At 42.2% G+C, this 25,238-nt stretch overlaps 1 protein-coding gene across 7 annotated transcripts in view; it reads left to right on the top strand.

The window, feature by feature from the left end:
* The window catches only part of LOC308663589 (alpha-1,3-mannosyl-glycoprotein 2-beta-N-acetylglucosaminyltransferase-like), a 46,359-nt gene that overhangs the window by 3,160 nt on the left and 17,961 nt on the right, over window positions 1–25,238 (top strand). For 4 of the 7 annotated variants that reach the window (XM_081320151.1, XM_081320149.1, XM_081320154.1 and 1 more), the window contains exon 1: window positions 19,038–20,372. The exons of 2 other annotated variants lie outside the window; for them this stretch is intronic. The gene's annotated coding sequence lies outside the window, so the exon portion shown is untranslated. Of the gene's footprint in view, window positions 1–19,037; window positions 20,373–25,238 lie in introns of those variants that run through there. One more of the 7 variants, XM_081320158.1, reaches the window with a different exon arrangement.

Raw genomic sequence — 25,238 nt, 5'->3', positions numbered from 1 at the left:
TAGGAGGGACAGTTTCTACCTGGCCCTATTTCTGGTAATGGACTGATCTCTTTATCAGTCTCTTGGCTTTTAGTCATGTGAGACTGTGCTCTCACAAATTGTCTCCTTCAGCATAACTGATCAGTTGATATACTGAAGGAAGTAATTTGAGTAATCAGACATATGCAGCCTCTGTGTTTAAATACATTGTATGTACGTCTGTTCAGTTTGCACAGTATACGAACAGATCAGCAATGCTGAATTTGCTTCCATGATAATTGGTCAGGCTGGTACCCAAAAGGAGGTTTTGGTCCACCTTTATCAGATGCTTGCAGGTAATCCTTGACTTAGAAACATTCAGTTAGCGACCGTTTGGAGTTACAGAGGTGCTGGAGAAAGTGACACGTGACCGGTTCTTGCACATACGACCATTGCAATATTCCCAGGTTATCAGAATTCAGGTTAACTTTTTTCAGTATTGGGCTAAATTTACCCTTGCTGGCGTAAACATGTCTCTTGGCGATTATTGTTGTTAACATTTTGGAATGATGCCTAGTAAGAAGAATTGTGGTTTCAAGTCAAATCTGATTTCTAAAGTTCTCTGAATAGTGCTCTGTACAGGTAGTCCTCGAGTTACGAGTTCAGCGGAGCCTGCCCAGTCCACTCGTAACTCGAAAACTCGGGGTGAATTTTGTACCTCCAACAAGATCACTCCCTGGCTCGTTAAAACGCATGCATGCAGCTCGTTAAGTGAGCATGAGGTATCTCAGGGTGAGGAAGGCCATGGGGGACCTAGTGATGGAGCAGGCCCCCAAGGCCTTCCCGACCCACTAAGATACCTCATGCTTCCCCCTCCCTTCCTGCCGCACCAGACTCACCTTGAAAAGATCTGTCTCCTCTCTGCCTCAGTTCCTGCTGCCGCCCGGATCTGAGGCCAGGGCACGTTCCGTGTCCCGATCTGGGTGCTGGATGCCTTCTCCAGGCCACCACCAACTGGATTTTGAGGCCAGGGGACACTTCCACAGCCCTCCGGTGGCCCATTTCCGGGCAGCAGCGGCCTAGAGAAGGCATCTGGGGCCTGGATCAGGCCGCCGGAGGGCCAAAAAGCACCCCCCGGCTTCGGTTCCATTCTCTGTTGCAGAGAACAGAGGCCTAAAATACCATGAGATCACACGAGATCAGTAGCATGAGATCTCGCCCCACCGATCTTGCTCAATCCTGCGTTACTCTAAGCCTCCATTCTCTCGAGAATGTACTGAAGGCCTGGAGCAGCTAAGAAAGCGAAGGATCTCGATCTTCGCAAGGTGAGTGTTGAAGGCCTGGTGCCTAGGGAGACCCGGGGCGGGGCTGGCGATGGAGGGAATAACCAGGGTGAATGTTGCAGCGCCACTGAGGTCACTCATAAGGGTGAACGACTGCGGTGGTGCTGCAATATTTGTAATTTTGGGACTTGCTCGTAAGCACTAGGGGGCACTTATCGCATAACTTCAAACGAGCTATAAGTGATTACCTGTATTTCTTTCCAGAACTAGGGGGCTTTTTAAATGTCTGATAAAAAATTTTTTTCAGTTTGATGACATTTCCAATAATTACTACTATATATATTGTCAATGCTGGCAATTATTGACAGAGTTGTATACCATCTATAAAATGTTTTCCATTGGTTTCTTCATAACTTACAATCTAGAGTAAATTTATATTCCATAATTCTTCCCTTTGTTGGTTTGTGATTGTTCCTTTAAGGTTTAAAACACTGTATCATGCAGGGTTTTTTTTAATTTCTTCAGTCTCCATGAGTATATATACACCCTAGTAAGTGACCTTGATTCTGTATGAACATTTCAAATTCTGTCTTATTGCTTAGAAGCTGTCCCTCATTTTTAGATCAGTTGTATTCTTCCAGAATAAAATGAAGAATTCATGTGTGATTCTAATCTAAAGAGTCTTCCCATGGCTAGTTAATTCAGTATGAGAGCATATAACTACTTCCTTTGCTGAAATTGGAACTAACCATTTTGGCTCAGATATGAGTCACATGTGGGAGGATCCAGGAAAAGCTCATGTGTCAATAATGACTTGTGTTCAAGAAGATCTCTTTTACTTTCAGAGCTGTCAGCAAAACCACTGCTCCAGGAAGAAATCACTCTATTTTAAATAAAGAAACATGATTTAGTAAGACTGTAAAAAAAAGCTTAATATCTTTTACAAGAATAATAATATCAACTAACTGGATTGGCTAATGGCCTATTCTCAAATAGAGTTAGGAAGCGATAGACAAAATATGAAGACATTTCCCCCGATCAGCAAATGGTCAGAGTTGTGCTGGCTTCATATGCGATAACTTCCACTTAGTTATCAGACTTCATCTTTAGTAATGTGTATTGTTTAGTTTATGCTAAGTTATTTAGTAATGCCTAGTGGTTAAGGTGCTGGCCCACAAAGCTGTGAGTTTAGTCCCAATTAAGGCATGAAAGCGGTCCCTCACTTTCAGTCATCCGATGGTGGTGGGTGTGGGGAACATAGGAACTAATATTAGGTATATTTGTTGCCTTGAGTTACTTATAAAAATAAAAAGGGTGGGATATAAATAAATAAAAACCTAAATTTATAAATTGACTTGATCTTTTAAAAAAAAAGCTGCCTTGAGCTTCACTTTTGCGATGAGCCATGAATTGCTGGGGTTTATTGAACATGCTTGATACACAAATGAAGGCGAATAGACGTGTCCCAGGATAATGTTGCAGGAAGGTGACACAGAGAAGTTATCCTGAGGATGGGGGCTCCGGCAGGAGACCGAAAGCGTTGGAAGACAAAACTAGTCTCAGTGACCAGCCCAGATTGGATCCTGCAAGCTTGATATAATCTAGTATGTGAATAATGACCATTATACTCTCTGAAGCGATGAGATTTAGGGTTCAGCACAGGCTAACATGAATTCAGTGTTCTAGGAATGCTTACAGTTCTGGAGAAGAACTAATTTTATTAGCATTAAATATTGAAAGCCATTTCAGTGCAGTTGTGTGGCTTGGCAGAATCTATGAATAAACATTGCCAAGCTCAAGAGTTTTTTTTTTTTTTTTTGCAAAGCTAAAAAATCTTTGACTGGTTGTGCTGAGGTTTTATGCTCAGCATTTGGTTGCCAGTGTGCGAGATGGGGAATTCTGAAAGTTGAGGTCCACACTTCTTAAAGTTGCCAAGTTGGAAAAATGCTGATTATAAATGTTTAAAGAATTGCGATGCTGGGTAATACAGCTTTAGATTTCTGGCTAGTCTTGGTGCACTTTCCCTCAACATAACAAACAGAATTGTAATAAGTAAATTGGTTCTCAATTTAGGATCACAATTGGGAGCAGAATTTCTGTTGTTAAGCAAGCGCATTGTTGAGTGAGTCACGCTCAGTTTTGCCAGAGTTGTTAAGTGAACCAGTCAAGTAAATCCAGCTTCCCCCATTGACCCATCAGAAACCAGCTGGGAAGATCACAAATGGGGATCACATGACCCCCTGGGCACTGCCATAGTCGTGAATAACAGGAGTAATAGTAAATATAAAGGCTACTCCTTACCACAAGTGCATTGGCCTATGTTAGGCCTGACTACTAGGAGAGTTTTTTCAACCTTAGCAATTTTAAGATATTTGAATTTCATCTCCCAGAATTCTCGGAGTTCAAGTCCAAATGCATTTAAAATTGCCAAGGTTGAGAAACACTGCTCTAAGGCAATGACTTGCGTTACCTTTTGACTTAAAAAAATGATTGCACAGAAGATGCAAACTTCCCCTTTTCACTTTTCAAAAGGCTTTTTTTTTAAAAAAAATAAGAAATTCAGCAGGTCATTGTGCTTATTTTAAAGCAGGGGTCCCCAACCCCCGGTTGCATGCCAGCAACCAGTCAGCACAAACAAGCAAAGCCCCATCCATGGGATGCAGGCAGCACACAAAACCACACACACTCCGGTCCGCAGAAAAACCTTTCTCTATGGAACCAGTCCCTGGTGCCCAAAAGTTTGGGGACCTCTGCTTTAAAGTGTTTGCTAGCTAGGTATTTAATTGTTTCTCTCTGTCTCGTTAAAATAACAGTAGCCATGCAATCAAAAAAAATGTGGCACTTTAGCAACTACATTATCTTGGATGTCCTGTTAATATAATAATGGTCCGTGTTTTAATCTTTACAGGCTGCCTGGAGTCACTGATGTGAGAAAGGTGGCCACGTAAACAATTTAAATAAAAAAGTAAAGATAAGTGATGCAAACATTTGTGGGATGTATCCACTTCATCAGATAGATTGAATTTTAGGTTTATTGGGACATAATATGCCTCCTGTATCTTCTGAGATAGGGAGCAAATTGAAAACAATCGAGAAATGCAAAAAAAATACAGCCCTTACAGACCGTTACCTTCTTTATAGCGATCAACTTTGCACGTAGACACAATAAAAATACAGCCTGACCTGCTGGCTTTGCCTCAACATCTCCCTATTGACATTCAACCAGTTTAATAACATTCTGTCTGGTTGGCTCACTAAAGTTGCACTGCTCACTTTGGTTGTATATTTTTGCACACTTTGTTCCTGATACCCTGTTCTTGCCTCCACTTTGAGTTGCCAGTAGGAAAAGCTAGGTCATATAGCTTAATTGGGGAAAGCAGCAAAACTTTGAAGAGAGTGTTGTTGGCAATTGGTGACAAGTCTTAAAAGAAATAGGTCAGGATGGAAGAGTTTTCTAGGATGAATGCTGGCTCTTCTGTGGTTGAGCAAAAAACAGATCTCGCTATTCTGTGGCCAATGCTAATAAATGATCCAATCCAGAAAGAATGCCACCGGCCTGTGGGCATATTGTATGGAATATTTAACAAAATTCGGAAGATCACAATCAGCACTGCCAGAAAAGTGGAATCTGATGAGCATTAGCTACTTTGGAAGGTTGTATTTTTGTAAGCATTACATTCTCTGGAAAACTCTTAAGGTCTTCTGATATTTACAAGGAGGGAATACTAAATCATTTGTAGTTATAAGCCGTGACCTGCTTTCAGCAGTTATAGCTGTCTAGAAATTTTTGTAAATGAACCAAAACAGATTTTGAGTATTTTGACATTGTCATTTTTATATGCTTTCATTCTGGATAATGTAAATTTTTCTCTGGGGGAAAATAACTCAAAAATGTAGTTACGTAGTTAGGAAATACTGCTCACAACTGTGAGAGACATATCAGCAGACATATGCAAGACTTTTGTTGTCCGGCTTAAAATGGTGGTTATGTACAAAAACATACAGGTGGTCCTTGGGTTACAGTGATAGTTTATTTATTTTATTTATTTATTTATTTATTTGATTTATATACCGCCCTTCTCCCGGAGGACTCAGGGACCAGGACTGCTGTCGCTAAGCGGTGCAGCTATAAAGTGCAACATTAGTGATGGCAATCCCAATCCTGATTGCCATTATAATATCTTTTAGTCATAATCATCCTAAATTGGATAACATTCTTCCATATGGTAATGCAATTATATTTAAATTATATTTAGACCCAGAGACCCTTTCAATCTTACTTTATTCTCCCATTTTGACATGGATCGATTTTTGCTTCCATTGTTGATACAGGTACTCCTCATTCAATGTCCACTTCTTTAGCAACCATTCAAAGTCACAATGGCACTGAACAAGGACTACTTGCAACAGGCCCTTGTCACAGTGTCTCTCAGTCATGTGGTCACCATTTACGACCTTCAGTGCTGACTTTCAACAACAGGGAAGCTGATAGGAAGTCACAAATGGCAATCATTGGATCACAGGTCGCTGCAACAGTATGGGGTTTGCCTACCGGCAACTGGGACTGCCAGAACTGTTGTCGTAAATCAGTATGATTGCATGACATTGCACCTTACAACAGCATCACTTAATGACAGAGTTCCCAATCCCAATAACTTTCAGTAAGCAAGGATTCCTTTGTAACCCCCTAGAAAATAGCCATGTGATGACTTCACTAACATTAGCTTGCTGCGCACTGTCCCTCCTGTATGCAGAAGTGGAGGAAGAAGACAAGGGTGAAATCCCAAGTAAATGTTCACATTAGTAATTTCCTTTGAATTTGCAGTCACCTATCATCTGGTACCCTGCTTAAGTGTATATGCTAAGAGCGTGGGGAACTATGGTAGGAGAAATATATGTAGGTGATAGTGGGTAAAAGAGGAGGAATCATGAAGCAACATACTTCTAGGTGTCAATCATGAGGTTCTAATGCAGGGGTGTCAAACTCGCAATGTCATGTGACGTGACTTTTTTGCCATTGTCGGCAGTGGGGTGGGCACGGTTTCGCTATGATGCATCCAGCCCACGGGCCGACAGTTTGACACCCATGTTCTAATGGGTTAACAGATAGATGGAATTCTTCAGACTTCTATTCAGATCAGAAGCCTGGGTTTCATTGTAGTCTTATTTTTATGCTTTTTCTTATTAGTTCAACGTAAGTATATGATTTTTATTTTATCTATAGAGAGGGAGAACTGGACACGGAACCACTGATTGGTTCAAAATTGGGAAAGGAGTCCGGCAAGGCTGTATACTGTCGCCTTGCCTATTTAACTTATATGCAGAGCACATCATGAGAAAGGCAGGGCTAGATGAATCAAAAGTTGGAATTAAGATTGCCGGAAGAAACATCAACAACCTAAGATATGCAGATGATACCACTCTAATGGCAGAAAGTGAAGAGGAACTAAAGAGCCTCTTGTTGCGAGTGAAGAAGGAGAGTGCAAAACTTGGGTTGAAACTAAACATTAAGAAAACCAAGATCATGGCATCCGGCCCTCTCAATTCCTGGCAAATAGATGGGGAAGAAATGGAGGTAGTGACAGATTTTATTTTCCTGGGCTCCAAGATCACTGCAGATGGGGACTGTAGCCAAGAAATTAAAAGACGCTTGCTCCTTGGGAGGAAAGCCATGGCAAATCTAGACAGCACACTAAAAAGCAGAGACATCACCCTGTCAACAAAAGTGCGTATAGTCAAGGCTATGGTCTTCCCAGTTGCAATGTATGGCAGTGAAAGTTGGACCATAAGAAAGGCTGAGCGCCAAAGAATTGAGGCCTTTGAACTATGGTGCTGGAGAAGACTCGTGCGAGTTCCTTGGACTGCAAGGCAATCAAACCGGTCAGTCCTAGAGGAGATCAACCCTGACTGCTCTTTAGAAGGCCAGATCCTGAAGCTAAAACTCAAATACTTTGGCCACCTAATGAGAAGGAAGGACTCACTGGAGAAGAGCCTAATGCTGGGAAAGGTTGAGGGCAATGGAAGAAGGGGACGACAGAGAATGAGGTGGCTGGATGGAGTCACTGAAGCGGTAGGCGTGAGCCTAAATGGACTCCAGAAGATGGTAGAGGACAGGAAGGCCTGGAGGAACATTGTCCATAGGGTCGCGATGGGTCGGACACGACTTCGCAACTAACAACAACAACAACATAGAGAGGGTGGATAGGAAGTGTGTATAAGCATATGTACTAAGCTGAATGTAATCTGTAATTAAAAATACACCTAAGCATCTCAGTTTGAGGCATAACAAGTAAGCTTTCTGACAGATTTTTGTAAGGACTTTTTATGTTCCATCTTCTGCAGATACATGTGGAAATCATAATGACACAGCAGGCTACAGTGGTGATGCTCAGTTGTTTCTTCAAGAGTGGAATAGCATACCTCTTAAAGGACATCTGGGGTTTTCTGAATTTTTGGAAGCGTGTATAAATTTGGCATATATGGCACCAAAGGAAGATTATGTATTTGTTTAAAAATACGAGGAGGTCACAGGCTTTAAAATGTCAGTTAAGTTGTATAATAGATGAAATCCTAGGATATACTTTTTAAATAACCTGTTAAATCTGGGCACAGTGAAATATAGACTGAAACCTTTTGGAAACCTCACTTTCCAAAACATAATACAAGGATTCTCATGTTTAAGATGTTGGCTTTAGGTTTGAACAGTAAATACAGTGGCTTCATCCCAAGTTCATTGCAAATATCAAATCTATCTTGTTTACGTTCTGTACCCTTTAAAACATGTGATATACAAAAAAAGCATTAGACCTACTTTTTTAAAAACAATGCTGTTGTGGTACTTTATTTTTCTCCCAGCACAATGACATGCTGCTACAAAGCACAGTGCTGTTTATACATTCCTTAAAAGAACAAAGCATAACCAAATAATAATTATTATAAACTTAACTTGAAAGTTCTAGTTTTGAAGATCCGTTGGCAACACGCCTTATGCTTCAAAGACTACCTTTAGGGTAGGATTAATTCTTTTTTCAATACAGTAGTACATCGTTAATGTTTCTTAAAAAAGGGATAACATACATTAAAGGAACCAATTCAAATTGACTTTTCAGTTGATTTGCCAAAGATAATAGCCCATTAATATTTTTTTACAAGTGCTCTTTTAGGATTGCTTGTGCTTTATGCAAAATCATATTCTCCAAAGTGTCTGAAGGCAGGACAAGAAGCAACAGATGGAAACTAGTCAAGGAGAGAAGCAACCTAGGAGAAACTTCCTGACAGTTAGGACAATTAACCAGTGGTGAATGCTCCAACACTGGAAGTTTTTAAGAAGAGACTGGACAGCCATTTGTCTGAAATGGTATAGGGTTTCCTGCCCGAGCAGGGGGTTGGACTAGATGACCTCCAAGTTCCCTTCCAACATCATCATCATCATCATCATCATCATCATCATCATTATTATTATTATTATTATTATTATTATTATTATTATTATTATTATTATCATCATCATCATCATCATTATCATCATCATCATCTTTGCTTCCTCATCTGGAAACAATTCTTATCACTATCAACTGAACAAATGAATTGCTTACAAAATTTACCAAAGATTGCTTCAAAGGTTTGTTATGTGTGTGTCTTATGTATTGGTCTGTTAAAATACCAAGATGTTTGCTGTAAAAGAGTGGGGGAAATTTTCACTGAAAAAGAAATGCTAAATTGGAAATTTAATAATTTAATAATTTAATTTAATAATTTGATTTCTATACCGCCCTTCTCCCGAAGGACTCAGGGCGGTGAACAGGGCAATACACAATAAAAATCGAATACAAAAATTAAAAAGCCATTAAACATCATGCCCATAAAATCAATACATATTAAAATTTAAAACTAGTTTTAAAAACCCAACCCCATCCCGTCAGACCAGGCCAGCTTGTTCAAAAAAGAATGTTTTGAGATCGCGCCGGAAGGAGCGAAGGTCGGGGGCCATCCGGAGCTCAACCGGTAAGCGGTTCCAGAGGTCTGGCGCGCCCACAGAGAACGCTCTCCCCCTGGGGGTCACCAATCGGCATTCTTTGATCGGAGGCACCCTGAGGAGGCCCTCTCTGTGGGAGCGCACTGGACGGAGGGAAGTTGACGCCGGCCGCAGGTGTTGCCGTAGGTAATCCGGACCCATGCCATGAAGGGCTTTGTAAGTCATAACTAACACCTTGAACCTCACCCGGAGAGCAACCGGTAGCCAATGCAGCTCGCGGAGCAAAGGTGTAACATGGGAGTATCGGGAAACTCCCAAGACAACTCGCGCGGCTGCATTCTGCACCAGTTGGAGTCTCCGGGTGGACCTCAAGGGCAGCCCCATGTAGAGAGCATTACAGTAGTCTAGACGAGAGGTCACGAGCGCATGAGTGACTGTGCGCAAGGCATCCCGGTCTAGATAGGGCCGCAACTGGCGCACCAGGCGAACCTGGGCAAAGGCCCCCCTAGTCACAGCTCCAATATGCTCTTCCAAAGAGAGCTGTGAGTCTAGAAGGACCCCCAAGTTGCGGGCCCTATCTACGGGGGGTAATAGCTCACCCCCCATGGCCAATGATGGAATAATCGGAATTTCCCGGGATGCCAGCACGAACAGCCACTCAGTCTTGTCAGGGTTGAGTCAAAGCCTGTTCCTCCCCATCCAGACCCGGACCGGAAATGACAACTTAAATCTTTCTGATCTAAAATAAAATTGTTGTAAGCATTTTAAGTAATTGAAATGAGAGGAGAGCTGCTAAGATGAGTGCATTTAGCTCAACAGGTGTCTGTCCACAAGGACGTAGCAACTTTCAGATTGGTACAATTTGAGAGCCAATTGTAGTAGTTGGAAACTAAAAGAGGCACATTTGCCTAGGGATCTCTAGCACAGGAAATGCTTCTGTGTTCAGTTGACTGTTATCTATTCCTTTCCTAGAGACTGATGTGCTGCCTTTAGGAGTTTTATAAACAGAAAGATAGCAGATATTTTACTTGCTTATTCATGTATTTTTGCTACATCCGGTTGTAAATGTTGTCTAGGGGCCCCAAGTGGCACATATAAACGGAACCTCTGAATGTGTTGCACTCAGTCAGATTTTGTTTCATTAGCCTTTGAGTTATTCATGGACTAGAAGAGGTCCTTTGTCATGAGGCCACCAACTGCATTTCATGGTGGGAGTCACCGGCCCAGAAAAAAACGTTAAAAGATAAAACAGATGTAGCCTGAAAGAAATGGTCCTCCCAAATAATCTATTTTATGACACATTACGAATGTTGTCTTATGTGTGTCTATAAACCTGCTTCGGATATTCAGTCTCTTTGTACACATTTGCTTTGCTGTTATCAAACACGGTGCCCCAGACGGAGCAAATAGGAGTCAGTTTCTTGTATGTGTAGGGATTTGTTAGTAGAATAGAGTAGAATTCTTTATTGGCCAAGTGTGATTGGACAGACACGGAATTAAGTCTCCGGTGCATAAGCTCTCAGTGTACATACAAACATAAGCTCTCAGTGTACACGCAAAAAAACAAAGTGATAAATCGTAAATTGTAAATCGTAAGATACCATGGTAAATCATAAGATAGAAACAACAAACTGATAAAGCATAAGATACCAATAAGGTAAAGGTAAAGGTTCCCCCGCACGTGCGTGCTAGTCATTTCCAACTCTAGGGGCCGGTGCTCATCTCCGTTTTAAAGCCGAAGAGCCAGCGCTTGTCCGAGGACGTCTCCATGGTCATGTGGCCGGTATGACTAGACGCCAAAGGCACACGGAACGCTGTTACCTTCCCACCATAGTGGTCCCTATTTTTCTACTTGCATTTTTACGTGCTTTCGAACTGCTAGGTTGGCAGAAGCTGGGACGAGTAACAGGCGCTCACTCTGTTACGCGGCACTCGGGATTTGACCCGCCAACCTGCCGACCTTCTGATCGACAAGCTCAGCGTCCTAACCCACTGAGCCACTGCGTCCCTTGCAAGATACCAATAGGAGAAGGTAATAGGAAAAATGAGAAGGATAATAGCAATACAGCCCTACTACATGGGTAAATATCCTTAGGCGTAAGACAGGGCTGTGGGAGAAAAACTGTCTTTGTGTCTAGTTGTTTTGGCATGCAGTGCTCTATAGCGGCATCCTAAGGGTAGGAGTTGAAACAGTTTATATCCAGGATGTGAGGAATCTGGTAGATAGTTTTTCAGCCCTCTTTCTGACCTGTCCAGTACACAGGTCCTCAATGGAAGGCAGTGTAACAGCTTCTTTAAAAGAGTGGTTATAAATCAAAATAGTGAGTGGTACAGCATCATATAGTTCTGAACTCAGAACAGAGAGGAGAAATTGTCTAGTAGTGGGATTTCATCCATTCTAAGAAGACAGCCCAGCAAGTTTTCTTTTTTTGTCTAGTTTCCCAACTTAGATTTAAATCATCTCGGGCAACTTTACTGACTACTATAAAAAAATTAATATCTTGTGAAATCTTAAAGGTTATCAGATTCATTGTGTCATGAGCTAGAACAGGGGTAGGCAACCTCGGCTCTTTTATGACTCATGGACTTCAACTTCCATTGCTGACTCAGGAATTCTGGGAGTTGAAGTCCATGAGTCATAAAAGAGCCGAGGTTGCCTACCCCTGAGCTAGAATCTACTTCGGGAAGTGCAAAGGCCGTTGTCTCTGTTACAGTAAATATCACTGGAAAGAAGGAAGGAAATTGGATGGAAAGGCTTTGAATTCGTTCACTGTAACATTTATGTAGAGCATAACGACTGTTCATAATAACAGGACAATCGAAAGACTGTTCACACACATAATTCTAGGTCAGCATATACTGGGGTCTTCTTCTGTAATAACCTTACGTAAGTAAATTTATGGAGTTGTCATAGATAAATTGTAGAACCTGGCTTAGCTTCTGGATTTGTTACTGAGGTCAAGTAACTGCGATAAATGGTTTAAATCCAGGATGAAGCTTTTTTCCTCCTTCCTTATAGCATTCAAGCTTCTCCCTATTTGTTTCAGTTCAAAGCTGGATTGAATTAGGGACTTGCTAAAAAGGAACCAAATTATGCCTAACAGCCCACACATATTCAATATACTACAGCCCTAAGCCAGTTACGCAATTTGGCGTTAAAGATAACAAGTGTACCAAAAGTTGTTGACCAGGAAGTTTCCAGAATGAAAAGTGTGGTCTCCAAGTGGCTCTAACAGCTTTTTTTTTCCCTTAGTGCTAGAAACTGTCTTTGATGGTCTTGCTCAGCTAAAGATAAACTGAGTCTGTTTTTTTCTGTTTAACATCTGGTGCCTTCTTGAAAGTTCTAAGTGGTTTTTTGTTTTTTTTTCAGACAAGCCCAGTTGCTTGAGGAATGCTCTCTGCTCTGCTTCCCCTACTCTTCTTCTTTATGTAGATATGACTCTGGGTTTGTACTAATATTTCACCCTGCATTTTTTTTAATACTTAGTTTATAATATCAAAAACAGTAGCATAAAAAAACAGATTAGAAACACAAGTTAAAATAGGCAGTAAAATGGTAAGTGAGCACCTGTCCACCCTAGACGAGCCCAAATCACCAGGACCAGATGGACTGTATAATAAGCTGACTTAATTAAGAACACCATTAGCAGTAAAAATACAGAGAAAACAAGCTGTTATAATTAAGATACGGTATAATAAGCAAAAAAAAAAGAGTAGGACCTGTCTGTAAAATGTATTTCAGCAAACCTGACTTAAGAATATTAAAGGTAAAGGTTCCCCCGCACATGCGTGCTAGTCGTTTCCGACTCTAGGGGCCGGTGCTCATCTCCGTTTCAAAGCCGAAGAGCCAGCGCTTGTCCGAGGACGTCTCCATGGTCATGTGGCCGGTATGACTAGACGCCAAAGGCGCACGGAACGCTGTTACCTTCCCACCGGAGTGGTCCCTATTTTTCTACTGGCATTTTTACGTGCTTTCGAACTGCTAGGTTGGCAGAAGCTGGGACGAGTAACAGGCGCTCACTCTGTTACGTGGCACTCGGGATTCGACCCGCCAAACTGCCGACCTTCTGATCGACAAGCTCAGCGTCCTAACTAACCCACTGAGCCACCGCGTCCCTTTAAGAATATTACATGAATAAAAATAATTTCCTCAGCTACCAAAAGAATGGAGCTAGTCCTGTTTTCCTTTTCATGGCCTTCCAGAAATCTGGAGTAACTGCCAAGACGGCCCACTTTCAAGTCTCTTTAAAAAAAACGTGCCACAAGTGTTAGCAAGAAAGAGAGCACATCTTCTACTGCAGATTCTTAAAATCTGAGAAAGCTCACGTGATGCACTTGCGGTTTCTCAGTTTGAATTGATAAGAGTATCAGGCTTTGTGGGTCATAATTACCACTTTGAGTTGTATTCAGAATCTGACCACTGGTTAAGGAAACTGATTAGGATTGAATATACTCTCCGTAATTTACTAGTCAGTACTGCATCTGCAGAGATTGTGAATTGACTGCAGTTTTGGTGTGCTTCCCAAAAGTAGCTGCATAGGACTTCCGGTGGCTCCGCGGCGACGGAGGGAGCCTTCCCGGGCTGCCCGCGGCTCAGCTGTTGTTTTTTTCGCCCGAAACAGCGCCGATCAGCTGTTCGGGCGAATACGAAGCCCCCTCCTCGGGAGAAGAGGAGGGGGCGAGCTCCCAGGTAGGGGTAGAGTTCTCCAGGGCCGCCTGAGCTTATGGCTTGGGCGGCTGAAGGATTGAACTCCCCCGTAGCCTGGGCTGCTCCCAGCTGGCCGTCGCCTCTGCTCCTGACTTCTTGGAGCAGAGCCAGCCGTCTGCGACCACCCCTGCCTGAAGGAATGACTATGATTTAAAGGAGCAGGCAGAGCGATACAAGAGGAAATGGTAAAGAGGATTACTATGTTTTACTCTCCAGCTTGATGGACTTTTTTGGATTACAAATCTGAAGTGAAAGTGCGTCATATTTGGTAAAAGATGGCGGCTAAACCACCCCCTAAAACTCTTCGGAGTGCTGGAACTTCTCCCGTGCAACAATCATTATTGCAGGCGCTGCATCCTCCTGATGTATTGACATCAAAGGACTTACAAGATGCTCTTGAAAAACATACCCAGGTAATTTTGGAATCAATTAATATTAGATTTGCACAGATGGAGGAGAAATTGGAGAAATTGGAGGAGAGAATGGAGGAGAGGATGGAACAGAAGCTCAAAGCGATGAGGGTAGACATCTTGACTTCAGTGTGTAAAGTGGCTCGGTGTGTGGAAGAATTGGAGGAAAAGCTAGAAGACTTGACTCAAAAGAATGCTATATTAGAAGCAAAAGTATTGGAGAATGAAAATAAAATGGAAAAGGAACTGTGTCTTGCTCAATATTTCCAGATGCAGTTTGCCATTAGAATTAGAGGCTTAAAGGAGAATACTAAGGAAGATCTAAAGCAGCTGGTTTCTGAGGCTTTTGAAATAGTGTTGAAACAGCCAGCATCTGAAATAAAAGGAGGCATGGACAAAGTGTTTCGTGTGAATTCATGGATTGCCAGACAGAGGAAGTTGCCTAGAGATGTGGTGGTATATTTTGCAAAAAGGGAAACTAGAGATGAAGTTATACAAGCTGCTTATGATACTAAAGTTATGATTGCTAATCAAGAAGTTTTGGTCTTAAAAGAAATTCCTCCAAAGATTCTAAGGAGAAGGAAGGATTTTACATTTCTTGTGCAAGAGCTCAAGCAACGAGATATAAGGTTCAGATGGGAGATCCCAGTGGGGTTGATGGTGACGCATGAAGGTAAAAAGTACCGTTTGGTTACTGTGATGCAAGCGTGTGATTTCTACAATAATGTTTTAAATGCAACGCCATTAACACTTTTGGAAGCTGGAAAGGGATCTGGAGAAGGAGTCCATCAAGAGGCCGAAGATGGTCAGATAGAAGACAACGGTGTTGGAGGAGATCAAGATACAACCTCGTCGGATGAATCTATAAAACAGAGGGTGACGCGTGCTGCTGCAAAACGATCTAAGAAGAGAAAGTAGCAGGAATCGCAGAAGTCTTTGGAACTTTTACGATATAGTCAAATAGTCAAGTAGGGGAGGGGGGAAAAGATTTGGGTGTAGACGCAATATATTTTTATATTTGGTGGTTTTGTGGAAAGGGTGAGCTTTTTTGGATTAAAGTTCAAGTTTTGTTTGCAATCTTTTTTTTTTTTCTTTTTTGTTGTGTTTGGAATAATTATAGATGTGGTACTGGAAGAGGAACGGTCGATTACAGAAGAGTTGACTTTAAAGTTTTTTGATTTGGGATCCTTGGTTAATTTGGAAAATTATTTGTAAGAAGGTTATATCATGGAATGGATAAAATGGATGGAGTTTATTTAGGATAAGTATAGGGTTGAGAAGGGTTTTTTTTTTCTTTTTCCTTTTTTTTGTTTTTAATATATGTTTAATACTATTAAGGTTTGTTCCATTCTATACAAGCTAGAGAGTGTCCTTTTCTTATTCTAGTTTTTTTTTTATATATATATTTAATATTGTTAAGGTTTGTTTTATCCTATATAAGCTAGAGAGTGATGGATTTTAGAATTTATAGTTGTTAGTATATGGTTGCTTAGGTTTGCTTTTTTATATATATATATACCTTGTATTCAGCTCTGGGAAGTAGGGGGGGGAGGGGGGGAGGTAGGGGGGGGAGGAGGGAGGGGGGAGGAGGGGAGGTAGGGGGGGAGGAGGGAGGGGGAAGGGGGGTTTTTTAAAGGAAAATTGTATTTTAAAACTTTTCAATAAAAAAAAAAAAAAAGTAGCTGCATACAAAAATGTGTTACAGTCGAAAGTGCTAAGGCATCATGTATATTGCGCAGTTATTTTCATGAAGGATTGGACTCATTTGAGCAAATTTAAGTGTGTGATAAAGGTATTATTCGACTACATTGATAAGCTAGAACAGTGATGACGAACCTTTTAGAGACCGAGTGCCCAAACTGCAACCCAAAACCCACTTATTTATCGCAAAGTGCCAGGGCCACATCAGCATTGTGGTGCCCTCGGGGGGGGCAGGGAGGCGCTTCTGAGTGCCACCTCTGGCACGCAAAAAAAATGGGGGCGCAAAAATGGGCCACCGTGCTGCAAGGCACAAAAATGGCTACGACCGTGCCGCGGGGTGCCGATACAAGGCTGGGTGGGGCTCCTGCTCCGGGCGGCGGTGGTAGCCTAATGGATCCGCTGCCGGCGGCGGTGGCATGCGTGCCAACAGAGAGGGCTCTGAGTGCCACCTCTGGCAGGCGTGCCATAGGTTCACCACCACTGAGCTAGAAGGTAAAGGATTGGAATGTCCTTTTGCCATCAATATTTGTGAATCGCGTGCAGGTGGATTTGGAGATGTTAATATCGGTGACTGAGCTGAATTTTCAGCGTTGCTATTTGTGCTCAGACATGAATGCTTGTATAGTTCTTTTTTTATAAGTGCCTTTATTGTTGGGTTGTAAGTCCATTGTTTTCTAGCCTTGTGGACAGTCCAGGGAAGTACTTGACCTAACTGAGTAGCTGCTGCATTTTGGGTCAGAGCGACTGGTGTTATTTCTGTGGGAGAACCTGCGTTAGGCCTGATCAAAATCTGGACGATCGACTCCCTTTCCGTCTTAAGCAAAAATAGTCTTTGGAAAAGCTTTGCCCTTACAAGCATCCCAGCTGCACGTTCCTTTGTGTCAGCCAAAATGTAAGGAAACGGGAGTGAGCAGCTGAGGCGATGGATGGGAGAGTCCTGCCAAAGCCTCGTACACTGTTTGAAGAAAGTAGGTAATGGCGGGCAAAAATTTGAAGAGCAGTTTGTTGACGTCTTAAGTTACATGAAAGAAAGTGGCTTAAGGAGGGAAGCTTTTTTTTTTCCCTTTTGAAGGTCAGAATGAAAACACTTTAGGCCAAATTGAGCTGTCAGTCTTCTGCTTCTCTACTTCTTTTCAAGAAACCGGTTTTGAAACAGAATGGAGAATTATTTGTCCTTTCTTGGAATCAAATAATACCAGTTCTCTGGATATCCTTTCTGGTTGTCAAGTCCCTCTTCCTTCCTGCTGATTCTCATGGAAAGACATGTTATTCCCATGGTCAGAAGGCACGTGATATAGCAACCATAACGAAAGAAAGAAAGAAAGAAAGAAAGAAAGAAAGAAAGAAAGAAAGAAAGAAAGAAAGAAAGAAAGAAACAAAGAAAGAAAGAAAGAAAGAAAGAAGAAAGAAGAGAAAGAAAGAAAGAAGAGAAAGAAAGAAAGAAAGAAAGAAAGAGAAAGAAAAAGAAAGGAAGGAAGGAAGGAAGGAAGGAAGGAAGGATGGATTTGATTCTTTGCAGATAGAGGTTTCCATGATTTCAAACAATTCCCTAGAACTACATCTCTTTTGGATTCGGATTTTCTGGTTTTTGTTGTTGTTCTTTTGTTTTTTAATTCATCCCAGTATTATACAGAAGATCAAGTTGATGCAGATTTCTCTTTCCCGTTGGTGATCAGGCAGCTGTGCTGCAAATGGAGGTAGATTGTCTTTTCCTAATTTTATGTCAGGCTTTCTTCCCTGTCTCTTGCAGACAGAGTAGAATTTTGATTTATTCCAATAAAAGCCAATTTAATTAAGAGGACAAAGAAAATTTAGAGTATTTTTCTCTACCTTCCAAACCTCTCGATAACTGATTTTATGGATTTGCCTTGGAAAGCAAAACCAAATGTAATCAGTTTAGAAGTACTGCTTTTACATCACAAAGTATAAATGCTAAAAGACCTCCATTATCTGTTTACAGTTAAACCTGGTCCTCTTAAATTTATTTGATTTCCAATAGAATAAATCAAAATCCCTCTACCCTACAAACACTTTTAATTGGAAAGAATTTTAACGTAATCTAAATCAGGCCTGTGCAGTACAGCGCTTAGTTCCAGAAGGGTGCTTTTACATGTGCACATAAACTACGTGGCAACTGCAGAGTACAGCCTTTTATTCCCAGGACAGGACACAGCTGCTTTAAAGAGTGGCAGGTGGATGCTGTGTTCATGTTCTGAAGCACCTTTTAGGGGTTAAACTCAAAGCACCACAAAGCTCTTTGAATTCATCTGTCACAGAACAGGTAATACAGGCTATCTTTGATTTACAACTGTTTGTTTAGTGCAGGGGTGTCAAACTCAATTTCATTGAGGGCCGCATCAGCATTGCGGTTGCCCTCAGGGGGCCGGGTGGGTATGGCCAGGGTGGGCGTGGCCTACTGGGTGGGCGTGGCTAGAGTGCGTATGGCCTACTGGGTGGGCGTGGCTAGAGTGCGTATGGCCTACTGGGTGGGCGTGGCCAGCTCTACGTCATTGGCATCAAGGGTGCCTATGGGGGCCTGGGCAGGAGTGGGACAGATCTGAGGGTCTCTGGCAGAAGGAGGGTCTCTGGGCCAGGGCCAAGGCAGCGGGGGCCGTTTCCTCACTGTTTCCAGGATGGCTTCACGGGCCACATGAAACCACTTCGCGGGCCGGATCCGGCCCCCGGGCCTTGTGTTTGACATGTCTGGTTTAGTGACTGCTTGAAGTTACAATGGCACTGGAAACGAGGGACTCAGGACCATTTTTCACACAACCGTTGCAGCATCCCCCCCACAGTCACACGATCAAAATTCAGACACTTGGCAACTGGTTTTTTTTTTTTTTTTTATGATGGTTGCAGTGTCCTGGGTAACAGGATCCCCTTTTGCGACCTTCTGGCAAGCAGGGGGAAGCCAGATTCACTTAGCAGTTGCAGTGATTCACTTAACAACTGTGGCAGGAAAGGTCATAAAATGGAGCAAAACTCACTTTAACGACTGCCTTTGCTTAGCAACAGAAATGTTAGGCTCAGTAGCGGTCGTAAGTACTTATAAGCTATGCTAGATGCGCCTTCCCGTTCAGCCAGAGCTCATTGTGCTGGTGGAAGAGTCAACAGTGCATCCCAACAGGAAGGACGGATTAGCGCTTCCGTCTTATCTTCCAGCCTCTGTTGCGTTACAGGACTTGGGTGGGATGGCCAGAGTTGGGGATCTAATGCACTAGAGACCTCAATGTTTTGACTGGCTTCCCTTCAGTTCTGCTTTCCCCGTCCTGTATCCTGTTTATTCCTGAACAGCTTTCTCTTCCTTCGGATTGCCCAAAAGAAACAAGCCAACAATTGACTGGGAAGAGAATAGTTAATGGTTAACTCTCCTCTGTGGTGAAACGTGGCAGCAGAAATTAGCTCATTGTGGTCCTTTGCTTGCTTTGCTAGCTAATCATCTCCAGGAAAGCTGTTTTCTCGACTAGAGTCTTTCCTTCCCCCCCCCCCCAGCATTTTTAACTTGTCCTTTTCTACCGGTAATTTGTATTCATCTTTTCCCTAAGATTGCTAATTGGAGGTACTAACTCCAGCCCCATCCCACACGCACGGCTAATAAAACAGGACCTCATTTGATTTGATTTTTATTTTATTTTTTCCCGGGTTGGCTAATTGCACCTTGATAAGGATCTTGTCATATGATGTGAAAGGAGGAATTGGAATTTGTTTCCTGCTTCGACTTTAGTGGAATTGCGGCATCCAGTGCGATACCAATAACGGAAATTAAAAAAAAAAAATCCAAGCCTTCGCCTTTCCCCACGTTTGTCAGGGCAGCAACTCCAAAGGTGGCCTGACTAAAAGCACAGCCGTGTAGAGAGTGCGAGAGCTTGTCTTACCATCTTCAGCTGGCTGCGTAGGTTTGTGAGTATTGGAAGCGAAAGCCCCGTGGCTTGCTTTGGGCATGTGAGACTTCAGCCTTTTTCTCTGCTCAGGTTGGAGGGAAGAAGGGGCCCTGACTTCCTGACTGCGAGGGCCGTCCTGTGCAACCTCTTTAACCCTGCCCTCCTTCCCCCTCCAAGGGAGGGGTCACGATTTCGACTTCCCTTTGGGGAAATGAAACAAGCATTCAGGGCTTCAGACTTGGCAGGGCTGCTGTCCCAAGCATTGGCTTTGCCGTTTTTTGCTCTGTATCCCCACACAGATCTGACAGAGAACGGCAACTTTGCTGCCTTCTTGCCATTCGGAATTGGATCCTGGTATCAAAAGATTGTTCAAGCGATTCATGGTGCCTGACGGACAGCAGCTTCATAACAATGGGTGAGAATGGAGAGCGGTAGAGAAAAGGGCAGAGCAAACAGGTAAAGGCAGAACTTAACAGCAGAGTGTTCTCGAGCTGGCTCTGTTTCTGTGTTAGGACACAGGAGGTGGTGTCTCCAAAGTAGGCTTGATACTAATCTGCTTAGTATCTGTTGATTTAAACAGCTTTGTAGAGGGAGGAAAACGCTGGTACCAAATGTGTGACAGGGATATGGTGATGATGGTACAAGCTGAACTTTTTTTCCCCCCTCAAAGAATGGCTGTACAGAGAGAGGGATTAAGGAACACTGTAAGCAAAAGTTTAAAGTTGCGAGGGCCTTTGCATATTTCTAAAAATGAATGAATTCCAGCTGTACTCAGTAATTCCGTGAAGGATTATAAGGAATATGGTGCGTAGGGACAGTATATAAGCAATCATATATGTCTTGGAAAGTGATTGTGGCTCTGTGTAAAAATTTGGGAATACAATGCGTGATCTTGGAAATAACTGATTGCAGGAATTTATATTCAGGTGTGGACTTGAATTGCTGTACCATATACAGCACATGTATCTTTTTATTCTTTAAAATAGTATAATTTCCTAGCCGTGCTGTGTGAATTGTGGGTGTTCCCGCAGATTCCTGCTACCTTTGTATATATTTTCCCTAAAATAAATATCCAGAATCATTGAGAGCCTGAATAGTTTCTTTAATGAATTGTGCTTTTGTCACATCAGTCGTCTTGGTTCCTATTGGTGTGGGGCAATGAGAGTTGAAAGCCAGTACTTACGACCGCATTTGGGAGCAGAATTTCCATTGCTGAGCAAGGTGGTTGTTAAGTTAGTCGCAGGCAATTTTGCAGCCTTTTCTGCCATGGTTGTTAAACTGAATCTTGCAGTCATTAAGTGAATCCAGCTTCTCCCAGTGATTTTGCTCGTCGGAAGCCAACTGGGAAGGTTGCAAATGGCGATCACATGACTTGGGGATGCTGCAACCATGGTAAATACATGCCAGTTGGCAAGCACCCAAATTTTGATGACATGACTTTGAAGAGGTTGCCACTGTTGTAAGGTCCCTCTTGATGTAACTTTGAACAGTCGCTAAACCAAGGATTGTAAGTTGAGGAATAATAAAACTAGATAATGTGTTCTTTTCAATAAATGTGGGGAAATTGTATTCTCCAAAGGTGACATTTATTTATAAGAATTTATTTATAAGAATTTATAAGTATTCGACACTTTTCAGTTTGTCTTCTTGGAATGGATTATATATATAAAAAAGAACTGTTCAAGATACTCACAAACTGACTGAAGCTAAAGGTAAATCATGAATGGTCACTGATTTTTCATTCCAGCTTTGCTTTTTTCTACTAGTAAGAAGTGCTAAACAGACTTGGTGTGCCTTGCTTTGTGCACTGCTAAATATTATTTATGAGAATTGAAAATGCTGCTTTGGTAAGGGAGAAACAAGCTAGGGGTCCAGTGTGCACATAGCCCAAAATAAGTAATGGATGTGATTTTGCTTAGTTACACCCCCAAGAGACGAAGACAAGCAGGAATAATTTGGCAGTATCACATACTATGTATTTATAATTAATCTCTCCACATTCTGGCCCAACAGAATGTGCACTAAGGGATGTATTCTTTGAAGCTGTGCCATAATTGCAACAAATTTGTGGTGGCTTCTGGACACTGTTTAGCGTGTGTGTAGAAGTATAACTAAAACTCAAGGTTAAAGGACTGCTTGTGGATAGCCTGTGTCGCTAATCTACCTTAGGATAACTTGCTGATAGTTGCTATTTACTTTTTTTGTTGCTACAATGTTTGCTGAACCTGATTGTACCATTTTGAGGCAACTGAAATTTTGTAAGTTTCAATGCTTTTTGGTCTTCCTTCCAGATTGAAGAATTGTGGGTTAGGGGAACGCATCTGTTTTCTCTCAATTTCCCCCCCCCCTCATTTCTTTCCTGGACAGCAGAGTAGAGAGCAGAACTGGGTTCCTGTGAATATAAAACAGGATGGAAGAGGGTGTTTCCATCAAATTTAAGCTGAGGCTGCAGCTGCACCGAATTCCTGAATAGCCCAAATTACCGTAGTTTATTTAGCCCAATACAGCATGAAAACACATTTTCTCTGGGTAGGACTTCATTTAGAATTTGCTAAACAACTTTTTTTTAAAAATATGTCTGAAGCACACCTATCCAATTTTATTCCTGTCAAAGATAATTAATGTTGTTAAGCTATTTGAGAAGTGTTTCTCATATATCTTCAGCTGTCTGTTTACACATGGGCTATATAATCCTAGTCAAGGATAAAGGGAGTTATCATCTCCAGATGGAGCTAGAAATAAACTTAAGAGAATTGGAGTTTGATCAGCCTTGTGCTTTACAATTTGCTGAATTAGCTATTTATTTTATTAGTAATTAGATTTAAATCCCTAGAAACATGGAGGAAATATCTTCAGATCCTCCATAAATATAATGAGAAGATCCAAACCCAGTTCAGAATTTAGAAATGGCCCCCTAACTTTCATAGAGTTTAATTCTAATGGAAGCAAAGTGTGATGTTAGAACCGATTGCTCATTTATTTATTAGAACAACATATTTCTTTCAGGCGCCCAGGTACAGTGCGTAACATTTAGTTTTAGTTTAGTTTAGTTTTATTAAATTTTTATACCGCCCTTCTCTCGAAGGACTCAGGGCGTTGTACAGGGCAATAAATATCAGAATATAAATACAAAAGTTAAAAGAAGTTAAAAGAATTAAATAAACATGCCCTCCGGGTGAGATTCAAGGTGTTAGTAATGACTTACAAAGCCCTACATGGCATGGGTCCGGATTACCTACGGCAACACCTGCGGCCGGCATCAACTTCCCTCCGTCCAGGGTGCCTCCGGTCAAAGAATGCCGATTGGTGGCCCCCAGGGGGAGGGCGTTCTCTGTGGGCGCGCCAGACCTATGGAACCGCTTGCCGGTTGAGCTCCGGACGGCCCCCGACCTTCGCTCCTTCCGGCGCGACTTAAAAACATATCTATTCGAGCAGTCTGACCTGGTCTGATGGGTTAGGGTTGGGGTTTTAATATGTTTTAATACTGTTTTAAACTGGGCTAAATATTTAATTGTTTTTTTAACTTTTGTATTCCGCTTTTTTATATTTATTGCCCTGTACACCGCCCTGAGTCCTTCGGGAGAAGGGCGGTATAAAAATATAATAAATAATAATAATAATATAATACAATGATTAAAACTATGTTAAAATTAGACCCAACCCCAACCCCATCAAACCAGGCCAGATTGTTCAAATAAATAAGTTTTTAAATCGCGCCGGAAGGAGCGAAGGTCGGGGGCCATCCGGAGCTCAACCGGCAAGCGGTTCCATAGGTCTGGCGCGCCCACAGAGAATGCCCTCCCCCTGGGGGCCACCAATCGACATTGATTTCTTTCTTTTTTCCTGCCACAACTTTCCTATGAGATCTGCTGAATTGATAGACCACTAGTGACTACGTAATTGGTCCAAAATTGAGCCTGGTTCCCCAATTATAACCAGCACCTTGTTCACTATATGATCTGTGGTGACTTTGAGTTGGGGCCACGCTGTGGTGGTGGCTTCTCTGAAGGAGTCTTGAAGGAGGTGAGAGTGCCCCTCCCCCTCCTCAAGAGGCAATCCCTGCACTCAGGGGTTCTATCCTTGTCTTTCCTAAAAAAGGGAAGGTAGTCTTATGGCTTAGGCACCAGGCTAGAAACCAGGAGACTGTGAGTTCTAGTCCCCCTTTAGGCGGGAAGGTTGGGTGACTTTGGGCCAATCATTCTCTCTGAGCCCAGTTCAATTCACAGGGTTGTTGCTATGGGGAAAATCGGAGGAGGAAGGAGTATTAGAAATGTGACCGCTTTTGAGTTATTTATGTTTTTACAAAAGGCAGGATTTTTTTTTTAAAAAAATGTGGGATTTTGGAGGAAGTAGATTATCTACCCGTAGAATGGTTTCAGTTCAGCTTCAGATCAGGATTTAGTATGGAGATAACCGAGATGGAGGTGGTGCATCTGTCCTCATGCTCCATGATTTTTTTAGTGGTTTTCAGTAGATTGGTCTGGGGGTTTGGGGATCAGGAGTGCCACTGGACGGGTGTTCTCTTGTCAGTGTTGGCTGTTGGGACAGTTCAATCTCTCCACCCCTCTTGGGTGCTACAGGCCTTGACACACTGTCTCCTTCTCTTCAACATTTATGTGAAACCAGTTACCAAGTTATCCCCTGTTTTGCGTTCTGAGATCATCAATTGATACTACTCTTTATCTTTTATATCTTTTGACCCCCCCCCCAGCCCTGCTAAATGATATTGTCAGAGTTTTGTCCCAGCGCTTGGAGGTTATGTAGGCCTGGGATGGGGAGAAACTGACTCCAACTCAATCCCACCAAGACTTGAACGGATTTAACAACCAACTGGATCTGGGAATATTCCCCCCTTAACTTTAGATGGGATTGCACTTCCTCTTCAGGATCTTTCTGGACCTACCACTCCTATTCAATTGGCAGGTGACAAGGTCTTGGTTAGACTTATACAGGGAGTCCTCTTTTAGTGACTACAATTGAAAACCTGATCTCTAAGCAAAGCGGTTGATGCTAAGTGAAACTGGAATTCTTTCTTATGATCTTACTTCAACTTTTTCTTTGCTTTTTACAGGCCTGCAAAGATCGCAAATGTGATTGATTTGTAAAGTTATTTTTTTTTCATCACTGTCATAAGTGTGAACTGTGATTGTTAAATGAGGCAATTGTTAAATGAGGACTACCTGTAATGAGGACTAACACTATGGGATAGAGTCTTGATTATCTGAGGGAATGGCTGTCTCTCTTAGTGTCTGCCGTGCTGGTCCCTTTGATTAAACAGTGTCATCTATTGAGATCCAGGAAGCGTGTCTCCCCTATGGAATG

Source organism: Vipera berus (assembly GCF_964194415.1).
Source record: "Vipera berus genome assembly, chromosome: 2".
NCBI lineage: Eukaryota > Metazoa > Chordata > Lepidosauria > Squamata > Viperidae > Vipera > Vipera berus.
This window is presented reverse-complemented; position numbering and strand designations above follow the sequence as displayed.